This window comes from Corella eumyota, chromosome 7 (assembly GCF_963082875.1).
Source record: "Corella eumyota chromosome 7, kaCorEumy4.1, whole genome shotgun sequence".
NCBI classification, from domain to species: domain Eukaryota; kingdom Metazoa; phylum Chordata; class Ascidiacea; order Phlebobranchia; family Corellidae; genus Corella; species Corella eumyota.
The window spans coordinates 7134082-7159724 of record NC_137496.1 but is presented as its reverse complement, the minus strand read 5'-3'; the positions used below and the strand labels follow the sequence as shown (position 1 = coordinate 7159724).

The following is a 25643-nucleotide window of genomic DNA, read 5'->3' as shown; positions in this document are numbered from 1 at the left end:
ATAATAAGGGTAAGTATATTAAACTTACCTCGGGTACGAAAGGTTCCGGATTGGATTACCACACAAACCTTTGTTATTTTTGAATTGATTTATTCCCATTTTTAAAAATTACATAGTTTATGTAATAAAATTTTATTGGGTTTATAATCTTTTTTTATTTAAATAACCAAAACCGCTGAAAATTAACTTTCAAAATTATTAAGTAGAAACAAATTGAATAATAAATTTATTGATACTGGAAAACTGTGAATTTTTTTAAATGTATGTCAAAAAAGTTGTGCTTATCTTGATTATGTTGTGGTTAAATTTAAAAAAAAAATTTTTCAGCATTTTGATAAAAACTTATAAGAAAAAGCAAGATAAAATTTTACTTGACGACGTTAGGTATCGGATAAATAGTTGTTATACAATTTATTATTTTGGTGCTTTTATTAAACAAAATGAAATTAGTTTTCTATGCTTAATAATTATGTTTAATGGTCAAACAACTTTGTTAATTAAAATTTTAATGTGTATTCCTTGATTAAAAATTTTTGCGCACCACAAATGGAAGCATTTTATTTGAATAGGAAAGGTTATCTTGCCATTTTTTTGATAGCTTTGCGCAGAGACGATATCGTAACCGATGAGGTTTATCCGAGGTGCGATTATTGCTAGTTGAAAACTATTCCCAATACCCCGCCCTGACGACGTGAAAAACCGTTGGCCGAGCCAATTTGTGAAGATTTCCCAGTGAAGTCTTTTATTCTAACTCAAAAGCTGTTATGTAGGAGGTTTATGTGACAGGTTTTGACTGTTAGATTTAAGTTTCGAAGCGCACCAATACCACATGCTTTGGTTTTTCGTCGAGTAATCGCAGCGAGCTCTAACACGTTTAAATAAAACCATTTTTTAATAAATTAAATAAAAAAATATCATAGAAAAAACTAAGGCTTTTATGATTTAGATTTATAAGTGTCGATTCAACGGACCTAAAAAATCTCGACCGACAAAAACTTGTTGGTCTATAATAAGGGTAAGTATATTAAACTTACCTCGGGTACGAAAGGTTCCGGATTGGATTACCACACAAACTTTTGTTATTTTTGAATTGATTTATTCCCATTTTTAAAAATTACATAGTTTATGTGATAAAATTTTATTGGGTTTATAATCTTTTTTTATTTAAATAACCAAAACCGCTGAAAATTAACTTTCAAAATTATTAAGTAAAAACAAATTGAATAATAAATTTATTGATACTGGAAAACTGTGAATTTTTTTAAATGTATGTCAAAAAAGTTGTGCTTATCTTGATTATGTTGTGGTTAAATTTAAAATAAAATTTTCAGCATTTTGATAAAAACTTATAAGAAAAAGCAAGATAAAATTTTACTTGACGACGTTAGGTATCGGATAAATAGTTGTTATACAATTTATTATTTTGGTGCTTTTATTAAACAAAAATGAAATTAGTTTTCTATGCTTAATAATTATGTTTAATGGTCAAACAAATTTGTTATTTAAAATTTTAATGTGTATTTCTTGATTAAAAATTTTTGCGCACCACAAATGGAAGCATTTTATTTGAATAGGAAAGGTTATCTTGCCATTTTTTGACAGCTTTGCGCAGAGGCGATATCGTAACCGATGAGGTTTATCCCAGGTGCGATTATTGCTAGTTGAAAACTATTCCCAATACCCCGCCCTGGCGACGTGAAAAACCGTTGGCCGAGGCAATTTCTGAAGATTTCCCAGTGAAGTCTTTTATTCTAAATCAAAAGCTGTTATGTAGGAAGTTTATGTGACAGGTTTTGACTGATAGATTTAAGTTTCGAAGCGCACCAATACCACATGCTTTGGTTTTTCGTCGAGTAATCGCAGCGAGCTCTAACACGTTTAAATAAAACCATTTTTTAATAAATTAAATAAAAAAATATCATAGAAAAAACCAAGGCTATTATGATTTAGATTTATAAGTGTCGATTCAACGGACTTAAAAAATCTCGACCGACAAAAACTTGTTGGTCTATAATAAGGGTAAGTATATTAAACTTACCTCGGGTACGAAAGGTTCCGGATTGGATTACCACACAAACCTTTGTTATTTTTGAATTGATTTATTCCCATTTTTAAAAATTACATAGTTTATGTGATAAAATTTTATTGGGTTTATAATCTTTTTTTATTTAAATAACCAAAACCGCTGAAAATTAACTTTCAAAATTATTAAGTAAAAACAAATTGAAAAATAAATTTATTGATACTGGAAAACTGTGAATTTTTTTAAATGTATGTCAAAAAAGTTGTGCTTATCTTGATTATGTTGTGGTTAAATTTAAAAAAAAAAATTTCAGCATTTTGATAAAAACTTATAAGAAAAAGCAAGATAAAATTTTACTTGACGACGTTAGGTATCGGATAAATAGTTGTTATACAATTTATTATTTTGGTGCTTTTATTAAACAAAAATGAAATTAGTTTTCTATGCTTAATAATTATGTTTAATGGTCAAACAACTTTGTTAATTAAAATTTTAATGTGTATTCCTTGATTAAAAATTTTTGCGCACCACAAATGGAAGCATTTTATTTGAATAGGAAAGGTTATCTTGCCATTTTTTTGATAGCTTTGCGCAGAGGCGATATCGTAACCGATGAGGTTTATCCGAGGTGCGATTATTGCTAGTTGAAAACTATTCCCAATACCCCGCCCTGACGACGTGAAAAACCGTTGGCCGAGCCAATTTCTGAAGATTTCCCAGTGAAGTCTTTTATTCTAAATCAAAAGCTGTTATGTAGGAGGTTTATGTGACAGGTTTTGACTGTTAGATTTAAGTTTCGAAGCGCACCAATACCACATGCTTTGGTTTTTCGTCGAGTAATCGCAGCGAGCTCTAACACGTTTAAATAAAACCATTTTTTAATAAATTAAATAAAAAAATATCATAGAAAAAACCAAGGCTTTTATGATTTAGATTTATAAGTGTCGATTCAACGGACCTAAAAAATCTCGACCGACAAAAACTTGTTGGTCTATAATAAGGGTAAGTATATTAAACTTACCTCGGGTACGAAAGGTTCCGGATTGGATTATCACACAAACCTTTGTTATTTTTAAATTGATTTATTCCCATTTTTAAAAATTACATAGTTTATGTGATAAAATTTTATTGGGTTTATAATCTTTTTTTATTTAAATAACCAAAACTGCTGAAAATTAACTTTCAAAATTATTAAGTAAAAACAAATTGAATAATAAATTTATTGATACTGGAAAACTGTGAATTTTTTTACATGTATGTCAAAAAAGTTGTGCTTATCTTGATTATGTTGTGGTTAAATTTAAAAAAAAAATTTTCAGCATTTTGATAAAAACTTATAAAAAAAAGCAAGATAAAATTTTACTTGACGACGTTAGGTATCGGATAAATAGTTGTTATACAATTTATTATTTTGGTGCTTTTATTAAACAAAAATGAAATTAGTTTTCTATGCTTAATAATTATGTTTAATGGTCAAACAACTTTGTTAATTAAAATTTTAATGTGTATTCCTTGATTAAAAATTTTTGCGCACCACAAATGGAAGCATTTTATTTGAATAGGAAAGGTTATCTTGCCATTTTTTGATAGCTTTGCGCAGAGACGATATCGTAACCGATGAGGTTTATCCGAGGTGCGATTATTGCTAGTTGAAAACTATTCCCAATACCCCGCCCTGACGACGTGAAAAACCGTTGGCCGAACCAATTTGTGAAGATTTCCCAGTGAAGTCTTTTATTCTAAATCAAAAGCTGTTATGTAGGAGGTTTATGTGACAGGTTTTGACTGTTAGATTTAAGTTTCGAAGCGCACCAATACCACATGCTTTGGTTTTTCGTCGAGTAATCGCAGCGAGCTCTAACACGTTTAAATAAAACCATTTTTTAATAAATTAAATAAAAAAATATAGAAAAAACCAAGGCTTTTATGATTTAGATTTATAAGTGTCGATTTAACGGACCTAAAAAATCTCGACCGACAAAAACTTGTTGGTCTATAATAAGGGTAATTATATTAAACTTACCTCGGGTACGAAAGGTTCCGGATTGGATTACCACACAAACCTTTGTTATTTTTAAATTGATTTATTCCCATTTTTAAAAATTACATAGTTTATGTGATAAAATTTTATTGGGTTTATAATCTTTTTTTATTTAAATAACCAAAACTGCTGAAAATTAACTTTCAAAATTATTAAGTAAAAACAAATTGAATAATAAATTTATTGATACTGGAAAACTGTGAATTTTTTTACATGTATGTCAAAAAAGTTGTGCTTATCTTGATTATGTTGTGGTTAAATTTAAAAAAAAAATTTTCAGCATTTTGATAAAAACTTATAAAAAAAAGCAAGATAAAATTTTACTTGACGACGTTAGGTATCGGATAAATAGTTGTTATACAATTTATTATTTTGGTGCTTTTATTAAACAAAAATGAAATTAGTTTTCTATGCTTAATAATTATGTTTAATGGTCAAACAAATTTGTTAATTAAAATTTTAATGTGTATTCCTTGATTAAAAATTTTTGCGCACCACAAATGGAAGCATTTTATTTGAATAGGAAAGGTTATCTTGCCATTTTTTGATAGCTTTGCGCAGAGGCGATATCGTAACCTATGAGGTTTATCCGAGGTGCGATTATTGCTAGTTGAAAACTATTCCCAATACCCCGCCCTGACGACGTGAAAAACCGTTGGCCGAGGCAATTTCTGAAGATTTCCCAGTGAAGTCTTTTATTCTAAATCAAAAGCCGTTATGTAGGAGGTTTATGTGACAGGTTTTGACTGATAGATTTAAGTTTCGAATCGCACCAATACCACATGCTTTGGTTTTTCGTCGAGTAATCGCAGCGAGCTCTAACACGTTTAAATAAAACCATTTTTTAATAAATTAAATAAAAAAATATCATAGAAAAAACCAAGGCTTTTATGATTTAGATTTATAAGTGTCGATTCAACGGACCTAAAAAATCTCGACCGACAAAAACTTGTTGGTCTATAATAAGGGTAAGTATATTAAACTTACCTCGGGTACGAAAGGTTCCGGATTGGATTACCACACAAACCTTTGTTATTTTTGAATTGATTTATTCCCATTTTTAAAAATTACATAGTTTATGTGATAAAATTTTATTGGGTTTATAATCTTTTTTTATTTAAATAACCAAAACCGCTGAAAATTAACTTTCAAAATTATTAAGTAAAAACAAATTGAATAATAAATTTATTGATACTGGAAAACTGTGAATTTTTTTACATGTATGTCAAAAAAGTTGTGCTTATCTTGATTATGTTGTGGTTAAATTTAAAAAAAAAATTTTCAGCATTTTGATAAAAACTTATAAAAAAAAGCAAGATAAAATTTTACTTGACGACGTTAGGTATCGGATAAATAGTTGTTATACAATTTATTATTTTGGTGCTTTTATTAAACAAAAATGAAATTAGTTTTCTATGCTTAATAATTATGTTTAATGGTCAAACAAATTTGTTAATTAAAATTTTAATGTGTATTCCTTGATTAAAAATTTTTGCGCACCACAAAAGGAAGCATTTTATTTGAATAGGAAAGGTTATCTTGCCATTTTTTGATAGCTTTGCGCAGAGGCGATATCGTAACCTATGAGGTTTATCCGAGGTGCGATTATTGCTAGTTGAAAACTATTCCCAATACCCCGCCCTGACGACGTGAAAAACCGTTGGCCGAGGCAATTTCTGAAGATTTCCCAGTGAAGTCTTTTATTCTAAATCAAAAGCCGTTATGTAGGAGGTTTATGTGACAGGTTTTGACTGATAGATTTAAGTTTCGAATCGCACCAATACCACATGCTTTGGTTTTTCGTCGAGTAATCGCAGCGAGCTCTAACACGTTTAAATAAAACCATTTTTTAACAAATTAAATAAAAAAATATCATAGAAAAAACCAAGGCTTTTATGATTTAGATTTATAAGTGTCGATTCAACGGACCTAAAAAATCTCGACCGACAAAAATTTGTTGGTCTATAATAAGGGTAAGTATATTAAACTTACCTCGGGTACGAAAGGTTCCGGATTGGATTACCACACAAACCTTTGTTATTTTTGAATTGATTTATCCCCATTTTTAAAAATTACATAGTTTATGTGATAAAATTTTATTGGGTTTATAATCTTTTTTTATTTAAATAACCAAAACCGCTGAAAATTAACTTTCAAAATTATTAAGTAAAAACAAATTGAATAATAAATTTATTGATACTGGAAAACTGTGAATTTTTTTAAATGTATGTCAAAAAAGTTGTGCTTATCTTGATTATGTTGTGGTTAAATTTAAAAAAAAAATTTTCAGCATTTTGATAAAAACTTATAAGAAAAAGCAAGATAAAATTTTACTTGACGACGTTAGGTATCGGATAAATAGTTGTTATACAATTTATTATTTTGGTGCTTTTATTAAACAAAAATGAAATTAGTTTTCTATGCTTAATAATTATGTTTAATGGTCAAACAAATTTGTTAATTAAAATTTTAATGTGTATTCCTTGATTAAAAATTTTTGCGCACCACAAATGGAAGCATTTTATTTGAATAGGAAAGGTTATCTTGCCATTTTTTGATAGCTTTGCGCACAGGCGATATCGTAACCGATGAGGTTTATCCGAGGTGCGATTATTGCTAGTTGAAAACTATTCCCAATACCCCGCCCTGACGACGTGAAAAACCGTTGGCCGAGGCAATTTCTGAAGATTTCCCAGTGAAGTCTTTTATTCTAAATCAAAAGCTGTTATGTAGGAGGTTTATGTGACAGGTTTTGACTGATAGATTTAAGTTTCGAATCGCACCAATACCACATGCTTTGGTTTTTCGTCGAGTAATCGCAGCGAGCTCTAACACGTTTAAATAAAACCATTTTTTAATAAATTAAATAAAAAAATATCATAGAAAAAACCAAGGCTTTTATGATTTAGATTTATAAGTGTCGATTCAACGGACCTAAAAAATCTCGACCGACAAAAACTTGTTGGTCTATAATAAGGGTAAGTATATTAAACTTACCTCGGGTACGAAAGGTTCCGGATTGGATTACCACACAAACCTTTGTTATTTTTGAATTGATTTATTCCCATTTTTAAAAATTACATAGTTTATGTGATAAAATTTTATTGGGTTTATAATCTTTTTTTATTTAAATAACCAAAACCGCTGAAAATTAACTTTCAAAATTATTAAGTAAAAACAAATTGAATAATAAATTTATTGATACTGGAAAACTGTGAATTTTTTTAAATGTATGTCAAAAAAGTTGTGCTTATCTTGATTATGTTGTGGTTAAATTTAAAATAAAATTTTCAGCATTTTGATAAAAACTTATAAGAAAAAGCAAGATAAAATTTTACTTGACGACGTTAGGTATCGGATAAATAGTTGTTATACAATTTATTATTTTGGTGCTTTTATTAAACAAAAATGAAATTAGTTTTCTATGCTTAATAATTATGTTTAATGGTCAAACAAATTTGTTATTTAAAATTTTAATGTGTATTTCTTGATTAAAAATTTTTGCGCACCACAAATGGAAGCATTTTATTTGAATAGGAAAGGTTATCTTGCCATTTTTTGATAGCTTTGCGCAGAGGCGATATCGTAACCGATGAGGTTTATCCCAGGTGCGATTATTGCTAGTTGAAAACTATTCCCAATACCCCGCCCTGGCGACGTGAAAAACCGTTGGCCGAGGCAATTTCTGAAGATTTCCCAGTGAAGTCTTTTATTCTAAATCAAAAGCTGTTATGTAGGAAGTTTATGTGACAGGTTTTGACTGATAGATTTAAGTTTCGAAGCGCACCAATACCACATGCTTTGGTTTTTCGTCGAGTAATCGCAGCGAGCTCTAACACGTTTAAATAAAACCATTTTTTAATAAATTAAATAAAAAAATATCATAGAAAAAACCAAGGCTTTTATGATTTAGATTTATAAGTGTCGATTCAACGGACCTAAAAAATCTCGACCGACAAAAACTTGTTGGTCTATAATAAGGGTAAGTATATTAAACTTACCTCGGGTACGAAAGGTTCCGGATTGGATTACCACACAAACCTTTGTTATTTTTGAATTGATTTATCCCCATTTTTAAAAATTACATAGTTTATGTGATAAAATTTTATTGGGTTTATAATCTTTTTTTATTTAAATAACCAAAACCGCTGAAAATTAACTTTCAAAATTATTAAGTAAAAACAAATTGAATAATAAATTTATTGATACTGGAAAACTGTGAATTTTTTTAAATGTATGTCAAAAAAGTTGTGCTTATCTTGATTATGTTGTGGTTAAATTTAAAATAAAATTTTCAGCATTTTGATAAAAACTTATAAGAAAAAGCAAGATAAAATTTTACTTGACGACGTTAGGTATCGGATAAATAGTTGTTATACAATTTATTATTTTGGTGCTTTTATTAAACAAAAATGAAATTAGTTTTCTATGCTTAATAATTATGTTTAATGGTCAAACAAATTTGTTAATTAAAATTTTAATGTGTATTCCTTGATTAAAAATTTTTGCGCACCACAAATGGAAGCATTTTATTTGAATAGGAAAGGTTATCTTGCCATTTTTTGATAGCTTTGCGCACAGGCGATATCGTAACCGATGAGGTTTATCCGAGGTGCGATTATTGCTAGTTGAAAACTATTCCCAATACCCCGCCCTGACGACGTGAAAAACCGTTGGCCGGGGCAATTTCTGAAGATTTCCCAGTGAAGTCTTTTATTCTAAATCAAAAGCTGTTATGTAAGAGGTTTATGTGACAGGTTTTGACTGATAGATTTAAGTTTCGAAGCGCACCAATACCACATGATTTGGTTTTTCGTCGAGTAATCGCAGCGAGCTCTAACACGTTTAAATAAAACCATTTTTTAATAAATTAAATAAAAAAATATCATAGAAAAAACCAAGGCTATTATGATTTAGATTTATAAGTGTCGATTCAACGGACTTAAAAAATCTCGACCGACAAAAACTTGTTGGTCTATAATAAGGGTAAGTATATTAAACTTACCTCGGGTACGAAAGGTTCCGGATTGGATTACCACACAAACCTTTGTTATTTTTGAATTGATTTATTCCCATTTTTAAAAATTACATAGTTTATGTGATAAAATTTTATTGGGTTTATAATCTTTTTTTATTTAAATAACCAAAACCGCTGAAAATTAACTTTCAAAATTATTAAGTAAAAACAAATTGAAAAATAAATTTATTGATACTGGAAAACTGTGAATTTTTTTAAATGTATGTCAAAAAAGTTGTGCTTATCTTGATTATGTTGTGGTTAAATTTAAAAAAAAAAATTTCAGCATTTTGATAAAAACTTATAAGAAAAAGCAAGATAAAATTTTACTTGACGACGTTAGGTATCGGATAAATAGTTGTTATACAATTTATTATTTTGGTGCTTTTATTAAACAAAAATGAAATTAGTTTTCTATGCTTAATAATTATGTTTAATGGTCAAACAAATTTGTTATTTAAAATTTTAATGTGTATTTCTTGATTAAAAATTTTTGCGCACCACAAATGGAAGCATTTTATTTGAATAGGAAAGGTTATCTTGCCATTTTTTGATAGCTTTGCGCAGAGGCGATATCGTAACCGATGAGGTTTATCCCAGGTGCGATTATTGCTAGTTGAAAACTATTCCCAATACCCCGCCCTGGCGACGTGAAAAACCGTTGGCCGAGGCAATTTCTGAAGATTTCCCAGTGAAGTCTTTTATTCTAAATCAAAAGCTGTTATGTAGGAAGTTTATGTGACAGGTTTTGACTGATAGATTTAAGTTTCGAAGCGCACCAATACCACATGCTTTGGTTTTTCGTCGAGTAATCGCAGCGAGCTCTAACACGTTTAAATAAAACCATTTTTTAATAAATTAAATAAAAAAATATCATAGAAAAAACCAAGGCTATTATGATTTAGATTTATAAGTGTCGATTCAACGGACTTAAAAAATCTCGACCGACAAAAACTTGTTGGTCTATAATAAGGGTAAGTATATTAAACTTACCTCGGGTACGAAAGGTTCCGGATTGGATTACCACACAAACCTTTGTTATTTTTGAATTGATTTATTCCCATTTTTAAAAATTACATAGTTTATGTGATAAAATTTTATTGGGTTTATAATCTTTTTTTATTTAAATAACCAAAACCGCTGAAAATTAACTTTCAAAATTATTAAGTAAAAACAAATTGAAAAATAAATTTATTGATACTGGAAAACTGTGAATTTTTTTAAATGTATGTCAAAAAAGTTGTGCTTATCTTGATTATGTTGTGGTTAAATTTAAAAAAAAAATTTTCAGCATTTTGATAAAAACTTATAAGAAAAAGCAAGATAAAATTTTACTTGACGACGTTAGGTATCGGATAAATAGTTGTTATACAATTTATTATTTTGGTGCTTTTATTAAACAAAAATGAAATTAGTTTTCTATGCTTAATAATTATGTTTAATGGTCAAACAACTTTGTTAATTAAAATTTTAATGTGTATTCCTTGATTAAAAATTTTTGCGCACCACAAATGGAAGCATTTTATTTGAATAGGAAAGGTTATCTTGCCATTTTTTTGATAGCTTTGCGCAGAGGCGATATCGTAACCGATGAGGTTTATCCGAGGTGCGATTATTGCTAGTTGAAAACTATTCCCAATACCCCGCCCTGACGACGTGAAAAACCGTTGGCCGAGGCAATTTCTGAAGATTTCCCAGTGAAGTCTTTTATTCTAAATCAAAAGCTGTTATGTAGGAGGTTTATGTGACAGGTTTTGACTGTTAGATTTAAGTTTCGCAGCGCACCAATACCACATGCTTTGGTTTTTCGTCGAGTAATCGCAGCGAGCTCTAACACATTTAAATAAAACCATTTTTTAATAAATTAAATAAAAAAATATCATAGAAAAAACCAAGGCTTTTATGATTTAGATTTATAAGTGTCGATTCAACGGACCTAAAAAATCTCGACCGACAAAAACTTGTTGGTCTATAATAAGGGTAAGTATATTAAACTTACCTCGGGTACGAAAGGTTCCGGATTGGATTACCACACAAACCTTTGTTATTTTTGAATTGATTTATTCCCATTTTTAAAAATTACATAGTTTATGTGATAAAATTTTATTGGGTTTATAATCTTTTTTTATTTAAATAACCAAAACCGCTGAAAATTAACTTTCAAAATTATTAAGTAGAAACAAATTGAATAATAAATTTATTGATACTGGAAAACTGTGAATTTTTTTAAATGTATGTCAAAAAAGTTGTGCTTATCTTGATTATGTTGTGGTTAAATTTAAAAAAAAAATTTTCAGCATTTTGATAAAAACTTATAAGAAAAAGCAAGATAAAATTTTACTTGACGACGTTAGGTATCGGATAAATAGTTGTTATACAATTTATTATTTTGGTGCTTTTATTAAACAAAAATGAAATTAGTTTTCTATGCTTAATAATTATGTTTAATGGTCAAACAACTTTGTTAATTAAAATTTTAATGTGTATTCCTTGATTAAAAATTTTTGCGCACCACAAATGGAAGCATTTTATTTGAATAGGAAAGGTTATCTTGCCATTTTTTTGATAGCTTTGCGCAGAGGCGATATCGAAACCTATGAGGTTTATCCGAGGTGCGATTATTGCTAGTTGAAAACTATTCCCAATACCCCGCCCTGACGACGTGAAAAACCGTTGGCCGAGGCAATTTCTGAAGATTTCCCAGTGAAGTCTTTTATTCTAAATCAAAAGCCATTATGTAGGAGGTTTATGTGACAGGTTTTGACTGATAGATTTAAGTTTCGAATCGCACCAATACCACATGCTTTGGTTTTTCGTCGAGTAATCGCAGCGAGCTCTAACACGTTTAAATAAAACCATTTTTTAACAAATTAAATAACAAAATATCATAGAAAAAACCAAGGCTTTTATGATTTAGATTTATAAGTGTCGATTCAACGGACCTAAAAAATCTCGACCGACAAAAACTTGTTGGTCTATAATAAGGGTAAGTATATTAAACTTACCTCGGGTACGAAAGGTTCCGGATTGGATTACCACACAAACCTTTGTTATTTTTGAATTGATTTATCCCCATTTTTAAAAATTACATAGTTTATGTGATAAAATTTTATTGGGTTTATAATCTTTTTTTATTTAAATAACCAAAACCGCTGAAAATTAACTTTCAAAATTATTAAGTAGAAACAAATTGAATAATAAATTTATTGATACTGGAAAACTGTGAATTTTTTTAAATGTATGTCAAAAAAGTTGTGCTTATCTTGATTATGTTGTGGTTAAATTTAAAAAAAAAATTTTCAGCATTTTGATAAAAACTTATAAGAAAAAGCAAGATAAAATTTTACTTGACGACGTTAGGTATCGGATAAATAGTTGTTATACAATTTATTATTTTGGTGCTTTTATTAAACAAAAATGAAATTAGTTTTCTATGCTTAATAATTATGTTTAATGGTCAAACAACTTTGTTAATTAAAATTTTAATGTGTATTCCTTGATTAAAAATTTTTGCGCACCACAAATGGAAGCATTTTATTTGAATAGGAAAGGTTATCTTGCCATTTTTTTGATAGCTTTGCGCAGAGGCGATATCGAAACCTATGAGGTTTATCCGAGGTGCGATTATTGCTAGTTGAAAACTATTCCCAATACCCCGCCCTGACGACGTGAAAAACCGTTGGCCGAGGCAATTTCTGAAGATTTCCCAGTGAAGTCTTTTATTCTAAATCAAAAGCCATTATGTAGGAGGTTTATGTGACAGGTTTTGACTGATAGATTTAAGTTTCGAATCGCACCAATACCACATGCTTTGGTTTTTCGTCGAGTAATCGCAGCGAGCTCTAACACGTTTAAATAAAACCATTTTTTAACAAATTAAATAACAAAATATCATAGAAAAAACCAAGGCTTTTATGATTTAGATTTATAAGTGTCGATTCAACGGACCTAAAAAATCTCGACCGACAAAAACTTGTTGGTCTATAATAAGGGTAAGTATATTAAACTTACCTCGGGTACGAAAGGTTCCGGATTGGATTACCACACAAACCTTTGTTATTTTTGAATTGATTTATCCCCATTTTTAAAAATTACATAGTTTATGTGATAAAATTTTATTGGGTTTATAATCTTTTTTTATTTAAATAACCAAAACCGCTGAAAATTAACTTTCAAAATTATTAAGTAAAAACAAATTGAATAATAAATTTATTGATACTGGAAAACTGTGAATTTTTTTACATGTATGTCAAAAAAGTTGTGCTTATCTTGATTATGTTGTGGTTAAATTTAAAAAAAAAATTTTCAGCATTTTGATAAAAACTTATAAAAAAAAGCAAGATAAAATTTTACTTGACGACGTTAGGTATCGGATAAATAGTTGTTATACAATTTATTATTTTGGTGCTTTTATTAAACAAAAATGAAATTAGTTTTCTATGCTTAATAATTATGTTTAATGGTCAAACAAATTTGTTAATTAAAATTTTAATGTGTATTCCTTGATTAAAAATTTTTGCGCACCACAAATGGAAGCATTTTATTTGAATAGGAAAGGTTATCTTGCCATTTTTTGATAGCTTTGCGCAGAGGCGATATCGTAACCTATGAGGTTTATCCGAGGTGCGATTATTGCTAGTTGAAAACTATTCCCAATACCCCGCCCTGACGACGTGAAAAACCGTTGGCCGAGGCAATTTCTGAAGATTTCCCAGTGAAGTCTTTTATTCTAAATCAAAAGCCGTTATGTAGGAGGTTTATGTGACAGGTTTTGACTGATAGATTTAAGTTTCGAATCGCACCAATACCACATGCTTTGGTTTTTCGTCGAGTAATCGCAGCGAGCTCTAACACGTTTAAATAAAACCATTTTTTAATAAATTAAATAAAAAAATATCATAGAAAAAACCAAGGCTTTTATGATTTAGATTTATAAGTGTCGATTCAACGGACCTAAAAAATCTCGACCGACAAAAACTTGTTGGTCTATAATAAGGGTAAGTATATTAAACTTACCTCGGGTACGAAAGGTTCCGGATTGGATTACCACACAAACCTTTGTTATTTTTAAATTGATTTATTCCCATTTTTAAAAATTACATAGTTTATGTGATAAAATTTTATTGGGTTTATAATCTTTTTTTATTTAAATAACCAAAACCGCTGAAAATTAACTTTCAAAATTATTAAGTAAAAACAAATTGAATAATAAATTTATTGATACTGGAAAACTGTGAATTTTTTTACATGTATGTCAAAAAAGTTGTGCTTATCTTGATTATGTTGTGGTTAAATTTAAAAAAAAAATTTTCAGCATTTTGATAAAAACTTATAAAAAAAAGCAAGATAAAATTTTACTTGACGACGTTAGGTATCGGATAAATAGTTGTTATACAATTTATTATTTTGGTGCTTTTATTAAACAAAAATGAAATTAGTTTTCTATGCTTAATAATTATGTTTAATGGTCAAACAAATTTGTTAATTAAAATTTTAATGTGTATTCCTTGATTAAAAATTTTTGCGCACCACAAATGGAAGCATTTTATTTGAATAGGAAAGGTTATCTTGCCATTTTTTGATAGCTTTGCGCAGAGGCGATATCGTAACCTATGAGGTTTATCCGAGGTGCGATTATTGCTAGTTGAAAACTATTCCCAATACCCCGCCCTGACGACGTGAAAAACCGTTGGCCGAGGCAATTTCTGAAGATTTCCCAGTGAAGTCTTTTATTCTAAATCAAAAGCCGTTATGTAGGAGGTTTATGTGACAGGTTTTGACTGATAGATTTAAGTTTCGAATCGCACCAATACCACATGCTTTGGTTTTTCGTCGAGTAATCGCAGCGAGCTCTAACACGTTTAAATAAAACCATTTTTTAATAAATTAAATAAAAAAATATCATAGAAAAAACCAAGGCTTTTATGATTTAGATTTATAAGTGTCGATTCAACGGACCTAAAAAATCTCGACCGACAAAAACTTGTTGGTCTATAATAAGGGTAAGTATATTAAACTTACCTCGGGTACGAAAGGTTCCGGATTGGATTACCACACAAACCTTTGTTATTTTTGAATTGATTTATCCCCATTTTTAAAAATTACATAGTTTATGTGATAAAATTTTATTGGGTTTATAATCTTTTTTTATTTAAATAACCAAAACCGCTGAAAATTAACTTTCAAAATTATTAAGTAAAAACAAATTGAATAATAAATTTATTGATACTGGAAAACTGTGAATTTTTTTAAATGTATGTCAAAAAAGTTGTGCTTATCTTGATTATGTTGTGGTTAAATTTAAAAAAAAAATTTTCAGCATTTTGATAAAAACTTATAAGAAAAAGCAAGATAAAATTTTACTTGACGACGTTAGGTATCGGATAAATAGTTGTTATACAATTTATTATTTTGGTGCTTTTATTAAACAAAAATGAAATTAGTTTTCTATGCTTAATAATTATGTTTAATGGTCAAACAAATTTGTTAATTAAAATTTTAATGTGTATTCCTTGATTAAAAATTTTTGCGCACCACAAATGGAAGCATTTTATTTGAATAGGAAAGGTTATCTTGCCATTTTTTGAAAGCTTTGCGCACAGGCGATATCGTAACCGATGAGGTTTATCCGAGGTGCGATTATTGCTAGTTGAAAACTATTCCCAATACCCCGCCCTGACGACGTGAAAAACCGTTGGCCGAGGCAATTTCTGAAGATTTCCCAGTGAAGTCTTTTATTCTAAATCAAAAGCTGTTATGTAGGAGGTTTATGTGACAGGTTTTGACTGATAGATTTAAGTTTCGAATCGCACCAATACCACATGCTTTGGTTTTTCGTCGAGTAATCGCAGCGAGCTCTAACACGTTTAAATAAAACCATTTTTTAATAAATTAAATAAAAAAATATCATAGAAAAAACCAACGCTTTTATGATTTAGATTTATAAGTGTCGATTCAACGGACCTAAAAAATCTCGACCGACAAAAACTTGTTGGTCTATAATAAGGGTAAGTATATTAAACTTACCTCGGGTACGAAAGGTTCCGGATTGGATTACCACACAAACCTTTGTTATTTTTGAATTGATTTATTCCCATTTTTAAAAATTACATAGTTTATGTGATAAAATTTTATTGGGTTTATAATCTTTTTTTATTTAAATAACCAAAACCACTGAAAATTAACTTTCAAAATTATTAAGTAAAAGCAAATTGAATAATAAATTTATTGATACTGGAAAACTGTGAATTTTTTTAAATGTATGTCAAAAAAGTTGTGCTTCTCTTGATTATGTTGTGGTTAAATTTAAAAAAAAAATTTTCAGCATTTTGATAAAAACTTATAAAAAAAAGCAAGATAAAATTTTACTTGACGACGTTAGGTATCGGATAAATAGTTGTTATACAATTTATTATTTTGGTGATTTTATTAAACAAAAATGAAATTAGTTTTCTATGCTTAATAATTATGTTTAATGGTCAAACAAATTTGTTAATTAAAATTTTAATGTGTATTCCTTGATTAAAAATTTTTGCGCACCACATATGGAAGCATTTTATTTGAATAGGAAAGGTTATCTTGCCATTTTTTTGATAGCTTTGCGCAAAGGCGATATTGTAACCGATCAGGTTTATCCGAGGTGCGATTATTGCTAGTTGAAAACTATTCCCAATGCCCCGCCCTGACGACGTGAAAAACCGTTGGCCGAGGCAATTTCTGAAGATTTCCTTGTAAAGTTATTTATTCTTTAATCAAAACCTTTTATATTAGAGGTTTATGTAACAGGTTTTGATTAATAGATTTAAGGTTCGAAACGCACCAATACCACATGCTTTGGTTTTTTGTCGAGTAATTGCGGCGAGCTCTCTAACACGTTCAAATAAAATCATTTTTTAATAAATTAAATAAAAAATATCATAGAAAAAACCAAGGCCTTTACGATTTAGATTTATAAGTGTCGATTCAACGGACCTAAAAAATCTCGACCGACAAAAACTTGTTGGTCTATAATAAGGGTAAGTATATTAAACTTACCTCGGGTACGAAAGGTTCCGGATTGGATTACCACACAAACCTTTGTTATTTTTAAATTGATTTATTCCCATTTTTAAAAATTACATAGTTTATGTGATAAAATTTTATTGGGTTTATAATCTTTTTTTATTTAAATAACCAAAACTGCTGAAAATTAACTTTCAAAATTATTAAGTAAAAACAAATTGAATAATAAATTTATTGATACTGGAAAACTGTGAATTTTTTTACATGTATGTCAAAAAAGTTGTGCTTATCTTGATTATGTTGTGGTTAAATTTAAAAAAAAAATTTTCAGCATTTTGATAAAAACTTATAAAAAAAAGCAAGATAAAATTTTACTTGACGACGTTAGGTATCGGATAAATAGTTGTTATACAATTTATTATTTTGGTGCTTTTATTAAACAAAAATGAAATTAGTTTTCTATGCTTAATAATTATGTTTAATGGTCAAACAACTTTGTTAATTAAAATTTTAATGTGTATTCCTTGATTAAAAATTTTTGCGCACCACAAATGGAAGCATTTTATTTGAATAGGAAAGGTTATCTTGCCATTTTTTTGATAGCTTTGCGCAGAGACGATATCGTAACCGATGAGGTTTATCCGAGGTGCGATTATTGCTAGTTGAAAACTATTCCCAATACCCCGCCCTGACGACGTGAAAAACCGTTGGCCGAACCAATTTGTGAAGATTTCCCAGTGAAGTCTTTTATTCTAAATCAAAAGCTGTTATGTAGGAGGTTTATGTGACAGGTTTTGACTGTTAGATTTAAGTTTCGAAGCGCACCAATACCACATGCTTTGGTTTTTCGTCGAGTAATCGCAGCGAGCTCTAACACGTTTAAATAAAACCATTTTTTAATAAATTAAATAAAAAAATATAGAAAAAACCAAGGCTTTTATGATTTAGATTTATAAGTGTCGATTTAACGGACCTAAAAAATCTCGACCGACAAAAACTTGTTGGTCTATAATAAGGGTAAGTATATTAAACTTACCTCGGGTACGAAAGGTTCCGGATTGGATTACCACACAAACCTTTGTTATTTTTAAATTGATTTATTCCCATTTTTAAAAATTACATAGTTTATGTGATAAAATTTTATTGGGTTTATAATCTTTTTTTATTTAAATAACCAAAACTGCTGAAAATTAACTTTCAAAATTATTAAGTAAAAACAAATTGAATAATAAATTTATTGATACTGGAAAACTGTGAATTTTTTTACATGTATGTCAAAAAAGTTGTGCTTATCTTGATTATGTTGTGGTTAAATTTAAAAAAAAAATTTTCAGCATTTTGATAAAAACTTATAAAAAAAAGCAAGATAAAATTTTACTTGACGACGTTAGGTATCGGATAAATAGTTGTTATACAATTTATTATTTTGGTGCTTTTATTAAACAAAAATGAAATTAGTTTTCTATGCTTAATAATTATGTTTAATGGTCAAACAAATTTGTTAATTAAAATTTTAATGTGTATTCCTTGATTAAAAATTTTTGCGCACCACAAATGGAAGCATTTTATTTGAATAGGAAAGGTTATCTTGCCATTTTTTGATAGCTTTGCGCAGAGGCGATATCGTAACCTATGAGGTTTATCCGAGGTGCGATTATTGCTAGTTGAAAACTATTCCCAATACCCCGCCCTGACGACGTGAAAAACCGTTGGCCGAGGCAATTTCTGAAGATTTCCCAGTGAAGTCTTTTATTCTAAATCAAAAGCCGTTATGTAGGAGGTTTATGTGACAGGTTTTGACTGATAGATTTAAGTTTCGAATCGCACCAATACCACATGCTTTGGTTTTTCGTCGAGTAATCGCAGCGAGCTCTAACACGTTTAAATAAAACCATTTTTTAATAAATTAAATAAAAAAATATCATAGAAAAAACCAAGGCTTTTATGATTTAGATTTATAAGTGTCGATTCAACGGACCTAAAAAATCTCGACCGACAAAAACTTGTTGGTCTATAATAAGGGTAAGTATATTAAACTTACCTCGGGTACGAAAGGTTCCGGATTGGATTACCACACAAACCTTTGTTATTTTTGAATTGATTTATTCCCATTTTTAAAAATTACATAGTTTATGTGATAAAATTTTATTGGGTTTATAATCTTTTTTTATTTAAATAACCAAAACCGCTGAAAATTAACTTTCAAAATTATTAAGTAAAAACAAATTGAATAATAAATTTATTGATACTGGAAAACTGTGAATTTTTTTACATGTATGTCAAAAAAGTTGTGCTTATCTTGATTATGTTGTGGTTAAATTTAAAAAAAAAATTTTCAGCATTTTGATAAAAACTTATAAAAAAAAGCAAGATAAAATTTTACTTGACGACGTTAGGTATCGGATAAATAGTTGTTATACAATTTATTATTTTGGTGCTTTTATTAAACAAAAATGAAATTAGTTTTCTATGCTTAATAATTATGTTTAATGGTCAAACAAATTTGTTAATTAAAATTTTAATGTGTATTCCTTGATTAAAAATTTTTGCGCACCACAAAAGGAAGCATTTTATTTGAATAGGAAAGGTTATCTTGCCATTTTTTGATAGCTTTGCGCAGAGGCGATATCGTAACCTATGAGGTTTATCCGAGGTGCGATTATTGCTAGTTGAAAACTATTCCCAATACCCCGCCCTGACGACGTGAAAAACCGTTGGCCGAGGCAATTTCTGAAGATTTCCCAGTGAAGTCTTTTATTCTAAATCAAAAGCCGTTATGTAGGAGGTTTATGTGACAGGTTTTGACTGATAGATTTAAGTTTCGAATCGCACCAATACCACATGCTTTGGTTTTTCGTCGAGTAATCGCAGCGAGCTCTAACACGTTTAAATAAAACCATTTTTTAACAAATTAAATAAAAAAATATCATAGAAAAAACCAAGGCTTTTATGATTTAGATTTATAAGTGTCGATTCAACGGACCTAAAAAATCTCGACCGACAAAAATTTGTTGGTCTATAATAAGGGTAAGTATATTAAACTTACCTCGGGTACGAAAGGTTCCGGATTGGATTACCACACAAACCTTTGTTATTTTTGAATTGATTTATCCCCATTTTTAAAAATTACATAGTTTATGTGATAAAATTTTATTGGGTTTATAATCTTTTTTTATTTAAATAACCAAAACCGCTGAAAATTAACTTTCAAAATTATTAAGTAAAAACAAATTGAATAATAAATTTATTGATACTGGAAAACTGTGAATTTTTTTAAATGTATGTCAAAAAAGTTGTGCTTATCTTGATTATGTTGTGGTTAAATTTAAAAAAAAAATTTTCAGCATTTTGATAAAAACTTATAAGAAAAAGCAAGATAAAATTTTACTTGACGACGTTAGGTATCGGATAAATAGTTGTTATACAATTTATTATTTTGGTGCTTTTATTAAACAAAAATGAAATTAGTTTTCTATGCTTAATAATTATGTTTAATGGTCAAACAAATTTGTTAATTAAAATTTTAATGTGTATTCCTTGATTAAAAATTTTTGCGCACCACAAATGGAAGCATTTTATTTGAATAGGAAAGGTTATCTTGCCATTTTTTGATAGCTTTGCGCACAGGCGATATCGTAACCGATGAGGTTTATCCGAGGTGCGATTATTGCTAGTTGAAAACTATTCCCAATACCCCGCCCTGACGACGTGAAAAACCGTTGGCCGAGGCAATTTCTGAAGATTTCCCAGTGAAGTCTTTTATTCTAAATCAAAAGCTGTTATGTAGGAGGTTTATGTGACAGGTTTTGACTGATAGATTTAAGTTTCGAATCGCACCAATACCACATGCTTTGGTTTTTCGTCGAGTAATCGCAGCGAGCTCTAACACGTTTAAATAAAACCATTTTTTAATAAATTAAATAAAAAAATATCATAGAAAAAACCAAGGCTTTTATGATTTAGATTTATAAGTGTCGATTCAACGGACCTAAAAAATCTCGACCGACAAAAACTTGTTGGTCTATAATAAGGGTAAGTATATTAAACTTACCTCGGGTACGAAAGGTTCCGGATTGGATTACCACACAAACCTTTGTTATTTTTGAATTGATTTATTCCCATTTTTAAAAATTACATAGTTTATGTGATAAAATTTTATTGGGTTTATAATCTTTTTTTATTTAAATAACCAAAACCGCTGAAAATTAACTTTCAAAATTATTAAGTAAAAACAAATTGAATAATAAATTTATTGATACTGGAAAACTGTGAATTTTTTTAAATGTATGTCAAAAAAGTTGTGCTTATCTTGATTATGTTGTGGTTAAATTTAAAATAAAATTTTCAGCATTTTGATAAAAACTTATAAGAAAAAGCAAGATAAAATTTTACTTGACGACGTTAGGTATCGGATAAATAGTTGTTATACAATTTATTATTTTGGTGCTTTTATTAAACAAAAATGAAATTAGTTTTCTATGCTTAATAATTATGTTTAATGGTCAAACAAATTTGTTATTTAAAATTTTAATGTGTATTTCTTGATTAAAAATTTTTGCGCACCACAAATGGAAGCATTTTATTTGAATAGGAAAGGTTATCTTGCCATTTTTTGATAGCTTTGCGCAGAGGCGATATCGTAACCGATGAGGTTTATCCCAGGTGCGATTATTGCTAGTTGAAAACTATTCCCAATACCCCGCCCTGGCGACGTGAAAAACCGTTGGCCGAGGCAATTTCTGAAGATTTCCCAGTGAAGTCTTTTATTCTAAATCAAAAGCTGTTATGTAGGAAGTTTATGTGACAGGTTTTGACTGATAGATTTAAGTTTCGAAGCGCACCAATACCACATGCTTTGGTTTTTCGTCGAGTAATCGCAGCGAGCTCTAACACGTTTAAATAAAACCATTTTTTAATAAATTAAATAAAAAAATATCATAGAAAAAACCAAGGCTTTTATGATTTAGATTTATAAGTGTCGATTCAACGGACCTAAAAAATCTCGACCGACAAAAACTTGTTGGTCTATAATAAGGGTAAGTATATTAAACTTACCTCGGGTACGAAAGGTTCCGGATTGGATTACCACACAAACCTTTGTTATTTTTGAATTGATTTATCCCCATTTTTAAAAATTACATAGTTTATGTGATAAAATTTTATTGGGTTTATAATCTTTTTTTATTTAAATAACCAAAACCGCTGAAAATTAACTTTCAAAATTATTAAGTAAAAACAAATTGAATAATAAATTTATTGATACTGGAAAACTGTGAATTTTTTTAAATGTATGTCAAAAAAGTTGTGCTTATCTTGATTATGTTGTGGTTAAATTTAAAATAAAATTTTCAGCATTTTGATAAAAACTTATAAGAAAAAGCAAGATAAAATTTTACTTGACGACGTTAGGTATCGGATAAATAGTTGTTATACAATTTATTATTTTGGTGCTTTTATTAAACAAAAATGAAATTAGTTTTCTATGCTTAATAATTATGTTTAATGGTCAAACAAATTTGTTAATTAAAATTTTAATGTGTATTCCTTGATTAAAAATTTTTGCGCACCACAAATGGAAGCATTTTATTTGAATAGGAAAGGTTATCTTGCCATTTTTTGATAGCTTTGCGCACAGGCGATATCGTAACCGATGAGGTTTATCCGAGGTGCGATTATTGCTAGTTGAAAACTATTCCCAATACCCCGCCCTGACGACGTGAAAAACCGTTGGCCGGGGCAATTTCTGAAGATTTCCCAGTGAAGTCTTTTATTCTAAATCAAAAGCTGTTATGTAAGAGGTTTATGTGACAGGTTTTGACTGATAGATTTAAGTTTCGAAGCGCACCAATACCACATGATTTGGTTTTTCGTCGAGTAATCGCAGCGAGCTCTAACACGTTTAAATAAAACCATTTTTTAATAAATTAAATAAAAAAATATCATAGAAAAAACCAAGGCTATTATGATTTAGATTTATAAGTGTCGATTCAACGGACTTAAAAAATCTCGACCGACAAAAACTTGTTGGTCTATAATAAGGGTAAGTATATTAAACTTACCTCGGGTACGAAAGGTTCCGGATTGGATTACCACACAAACCTTTGTTATTTTTGAATTGATTTATTCCCATTTTTAAAAATTACATAGTTTATGTGATAAAATTTTATTGGGTTTATAATCTTTTTTTATTTAAATAACCAAAACCGCTGAAAATTAACTTTCAAAATTATTAAGTAAAAACAAATTGAAAAATAAATTTATTGATACTGGAAAACTGTGAATTTTTTTAAATGTATGTCAAAAAAGTTGTGCTTATCTTGATTATGTTGTGGTTAAATTTAAAAAAAAAAATTTCAGCATTTTGATAAAAACTTATAAGAAAAAGCAAGATAAAATTTTACTTGACGACGTTAGGTATCGGATAAATAGTTGTTATACAATTTATTATTTTGGTGCTTTTATTAAACAAAAATGAAATTAGTTTTCTATGCTTAATAATTATGTTTAATGGTCAAACAAATTTGTTATTTAAAATTTTAATGTGTATTTCTTGATTAAAAATTTTTGCGCACCACAAATGGAAGCATTTTATTTGAATAGGAAAGGTTATCTTGCCATTTTTTGATAGCTTTGCGCAGAGGCGATATCGTAACCGATGAGGTTTATCCCAGGTGCGATTATTGCTAGTTGAAAACTATTCCCAATACCCCGCCCTGGCGACGTGAAAAACCGTTGGCCGAGGCAATTTCTGAAGATTTCCCAGTGAAGTCTTTTATTCTAAATCAAAAGCTGTTATGTAGGAAGTTTATGTGACAGGTTTTGACTGATAGATTTAAGTTTCGAAGCGCACCAATACCACATGCTTTGGTTTTTCGTCGAGTAATCGCAGCGAGCTCTAACACGTTTAAATAAAACCATTTTTTAATAAATTAAATAAAAAAATATCATAGAAAAAACCAAGGCTATTATGATTTAGATTTATAAGTGTCGATTCAACGGACTTAAAAAATCTCGACCGACAAAAACTTGTTGGTCTATAATAAGGGTAAGTATATTAAACTTACCTCGGGTACGAAAGGTTCCGGATTGGATTACCACACAAACCTTTGTTATTTTTGAATTGATTTATTCCCATTTTTAAAAATTACATAGTTTATGTGATAAAATTTTATTGGGTTTATAATCTTTTTTTATTTAAATAACCAAAACCGCTGAAAATTAACTTTCAAAATTATTAAGTAAAAACAAATTGAAAAATAAATTTATTGATACTGGAAAACTGTGAATTTTTTTAAATGTATGTCAAAAAAGTTGTGCTTATCTTGATTATGTTGTGGTTAAATTTAAAAAAAAAATTTTCAGCATTTTGATAAAAACTTATAAGAAAAAGCAAGATAAAATTTTACTTGACGACGTTAGGTATCGGATAAATAGTTGTTATACAATTTATTATTTTGGTGCTTTTATTAAACAAAAATGAAATTAGTTTTCTATGCTTAATAATTATGTTTAATGGTCAAACAACTTTGTTAATTAAAATTTTAATGTGTATTCCTTGATTAAAAATTTTTGCGCACCACAAATGGAAGCATTTTATTTGAATAGGAAAGGTTATCTTGCCATTTTTTTGATAGCTTTGCGCAGAGGCGATATCGTAACCGATGAGGTTTATCCGAGGTGCGATTATTGCTAGTTGAAAACTATTCCCAATACCCCGCCCTGACGACGTGAAAAACCGTTGGCCGAGGCAATTTCTGAAGATTTCCCAGTGAAGTCTTTTATTCTAAATCAAAAGCTGTTATGTAGGAGGTTTATGTGACAGGTTTTGACTGTTAGATTTAAGTTTCGCAGCGCACCAATACCACATGCTTTGGTTTTTCGTCGAGTAATCGCAGCGAGCTCTAACACGTTTAAATAAAACCATTTTTTAATAAATTAAATAAAAAAATATCATAGAAAAAACCAAGGCTTTTATGATTTAGATTTATAAGTGTCGATTCAACGGACCTAAAAAATCTCGACCGACAAAAACTTGTTGGTCTATAATAAGGGTAAGTATATTAAACTTACCTCGGGTACGAAAGGTTCCGGATTGGATTACCACACAAACCTTTGTTATTTTTGAATTGATTTATTCCCATTTTTAAAAATTACATAGTTTATGTGATAAAATTTTATTGGGTTTATAATCTTTTTTTATTTAAATAACCAAAACCGCTGAAAATTAACTTTCAAAATTATTAAGTAGAAACAAATTGAATAATAAATTTATTGATACTGGAAAACTGTGAATTTTTTTAAATGTATGTCAAAAAAGTTGTGCTTATCTTGATTATGTTGTGGTTAAATTTAAAAAAAAAATTTTCAGCATTTTGATAAAAACTTATAAGAAAAAGCAAGATAAAATTTTACTTGACGACGTTAGGTATTGGATAAATAGTTGTTATACAATTTATTATTTTGGTGCTTTTATTAAACAAAAATGAAATTAGTTTTCTATGCTTAATAATTATGTTTAATGGTCAAACAACTTTGTTAATTAAAATTTTAATGTGTATTCC

General features: G+C 28.9%; 25 non-coding genes across 25 annotated transcripts; all 25 read left to right on the top strand.

The window, feature by feature from the left end:
• Positions 1–596: 596 nt before the first annotated feature.
• LOC145761893 (U4 spliceosomal RNA) lies at positions 597–737 on the top strand. Its single transcript, XR_014287548.1, has one exon. It is a non-coding gene; the product is annotated as a U4 spliceosomal RNA (small nuclear RNA).
• An 863-nt stretch (positions 738–1600) lies between these two features.
• Positions 1601–1741, top strand: LOC145761853 (U4 spliceosomal RNA). Its single transcript, XR_014287510.1, has one exon. It is a non-coding gene; the product is annotated as a U4 spliceosomal RNA (small nuclear RNA).
• An 865-nt stretch (positions 1742–2606) lies between these two features.
• Positions 2607–2747, top strand: LOC145761828 (U4 spliceosomal RNA). Its single transcript, XR_014287487.1, has one exon. It is a non-coding gene; the product is annotated as a U4 spliceosomal RNA (small nuclear RNA).
• An 864-nt stretch (positions 2748–3611) lies between these two features.
• On the top strand, positions 3612–3752 carry LOC145761938 (U4 spliceosomal RNA). Its single transcript, XR_014287591.1, has one exon. It is a non-coding gene; the product is annotated as a U4 spliceosomal RNA (small nuclear RNA).
• Positions 3753–4613: 861 nt separating this feature from the next.
• On the top strand, positions 4614–4754 carry LOC145761652 (U4 spliceosomal RNA). The gene has a single exon (XR_014287322.1). It is a non-coding gene; the product is annotated as a U4 spliceosomal RNA (small nuclear RNA).
• An 864-nt stretch (positions 4755–5618) lies between these two features.
• Positions 5619–5759, top strand: LOC145761651 (U4 spliceosomal RNA). Its single transcript, XR_014287321.1, has one exon. It is a non-coding gene; the product is annotated as a U4 spliceosomal RNA (small nuclear RNA).
• An 864-nt stretch (positions 5760–6623) lies between these two features.
• On the top strand, positions 6624–6764 carry LOC145761741 (U4 spliceosomal RNA). The gene has a single exon (XR_014287406.1). It is a non-coding gene; the product is annotated as a U4 spliceosomal RNA (small nuclear RNA).
• An 863-nt stretch (positions 6765–7627) lies between these two features.
• On the top strand, positions 7628–7768 carry LOC145761851 (U4 spliceosomal RNA). Its single transcript, XR_014287508.1, has one exon. It is a non-coding gene; the product is annotated as a U4 spliceosomal RNA (small nuclear RNA).
• An 863-nt stretch (positions 7769–8631) lies between these two features.
• LOC145761765 (U4 spliceosomal RNA) lies at positions 8632–8772 on the top strand. Its single transcript, XR_014287428.1, has one exon. It is a non-coding gene; the product is annotated as a U4 spliceosomal RNA (small nuclear RNA).
• An 864-nt stretch (positions 8773–9636) lies between these two features.
• On the top strand, positions 9637–9777 carry LOC145761850 (U4 spliceosomal RNA). The gene has a single exon (XR_014287507.1). It is a non-coding gene; the product is annotated as a U4 spliceosomal RNA (small nuclear RNA).
• An 865-nt stretch (positions 9778–10642) lies between these two features.
• LOC145761705 (U4 spliceosomal RNA) lies at positions 10643–10783 on the top strand. Its single transcript, XR_014287371.1, has one exon. It is a non-coding gene; the product is annotated as a U4 spliceosomal RNA (small nuclear RNA).
• Positions 10784–11648: 865 nt separating this feature from the next.
• Positions 11649–11789, top strand: LOC145761786 (U4 spliceosomal RNA). The gene has a single exon (XR_014287448.1). It is a non-coding gene; the product is annotated as a U4 spliceosomal RNA (small nuclear RNA).
• An 865-nt stretch (positions 11790–12654) lies between these two features.
• On the top strand, positions 12655–12795 carry LOC145761785 (U4 spliceosomal RNA). The gene has a single exon (XR_014287447.1). It is a non-coding gene; the product is annotated as a U4 spliceosomal RNA (small nuclear RNA).
• An 864-nt stretch (positions 12796–13659) lies between these two features.
• Positions 13660–13800, top strand: LOC145761650 (U4 spliceosomal RNA). Its single transcript, XR_014287320.1, has one exon. It is a non-coding gene; the product is annotated as a U4 spliceosomal RNA (small nuclear RNA).
• An 864-nt stretch (positions 13801–14664) lies between these two features.
• On the top strand, positions 14665–14805 carry LOC145761648 (U4 spliceosomal RNA). Its single transcript, XR_014287318.1, has one exon. It is a non-coding gene; the product is annotated as a U4 spliceosomal RNA (small nuclear RNA).
• Positions 14806–15669: 864 nt separating this feature from the next.
• On the top strand, positions 15670–15810 carry LOC145761740 (U4 spliceosomal RNA). Its single transcript, XR_014287405.1, has one exon. It is a non-coding gene; the product is annotated as a U4 spliceosomal RNA (small nuclear RNA).
• An 865-nt stretch (positions 15811–16675) lies between these two features.
• Positions 16676–16816, top strand: LOC145761873 (U4 spliceosomal RNA). Its single transcript, XR_014287529.1, has one exon. It is a non-coding gene; the product is annotated as a U4 spliceosomal RNA (small nuclear RNA).
• Positions 16817–17683: 867 nt separating this feature from the next.
• LOC145761937 (U4 spliceosomal RNA) lies at positions 17684–17824 on the top strand. Its single transcript, XR_014287590.1, has one exon. It is a non-coding gene; the product is annotated as a U4 spliceosomal RNA (small nuclear RNA).
• Positions 17825–18685: 861 nt separating this feature from the next.
• LOC145761647 (U4 spliceosomal RNA) lies at positions 18686–18826 on the top strand. Its single transcript, XR_014287317.1, has one exon. It is a non-coding gene; the product is annotated as a U4 spliceosomal RNA (small nuclear RNA).
• Positions 18827–19690: 864 nt separating this feature from the next.
• On the top strand, positions 19691–19831 carry LOC145761646 (U4 spliceosomal RNA). The gene has a single exon (XR_014287316.1). It is a non-coding gene; the product is annotated as a U4 spliceosomal RNA (small nuclear RNA).
• Positions 19832–20695: 864 nt separating this feature from the next.
• On the top strand, positions 20696–20836 carry LOC145761739 (U4 spliceosomal RNA). The gene has a single exon (XR_014287404.1). It is a non-coding gene; the product is annotated as a U4 spliceosomal RNA (small nuclear RNA).
• Positions 20837–21699: 863 nt separating this feature from the next.
• LOC145761849 (U4 spliceosomal RNA) lies at positions 21700–21840 on the top strand. The gene has a single exon (XR_014287506.1). It is a non-coding gene; the product is annotated as a U4 spliceosomal RNA (small nuclear RNA).
• An 863-nt stretch (positions 21841–22703) lies between these two features.
• LOC145761764 (U4 spliceosomal RNA) lies at positions 22704–22844 on the top strand. The gene has a single exon (XR_014287427.1). It is a non-coding gene; the product is annotated as a U4 spliceosomal RNA (small nuclear RNA).
• An 864-nt stretch (positions 22845–23708) lies between these two features.
• Positions 23709–23849, top strand: LOC145761848 (U4 spliceosomal RNA). Its single transcript, XR_014287505.1, has one exon. It is a non-coding gene; the product is annotated as a U4 spliceosomal RNA (small nuclear RNA).
• Positions 23850–24714: 865 nt separating this feature from the next.
• Positions 24715–24855, top strand: LOC145761704 (U4 spliceosomal RNA). The gene has a single exon (XR_014287370.1). It is a non-coding gene; the product is annotated as a U4 spliceosomal RNA (small nuclear RNA).
• The last annotated feature ends 788 nt before the right edge of the window (positions 24856–25643 follow it).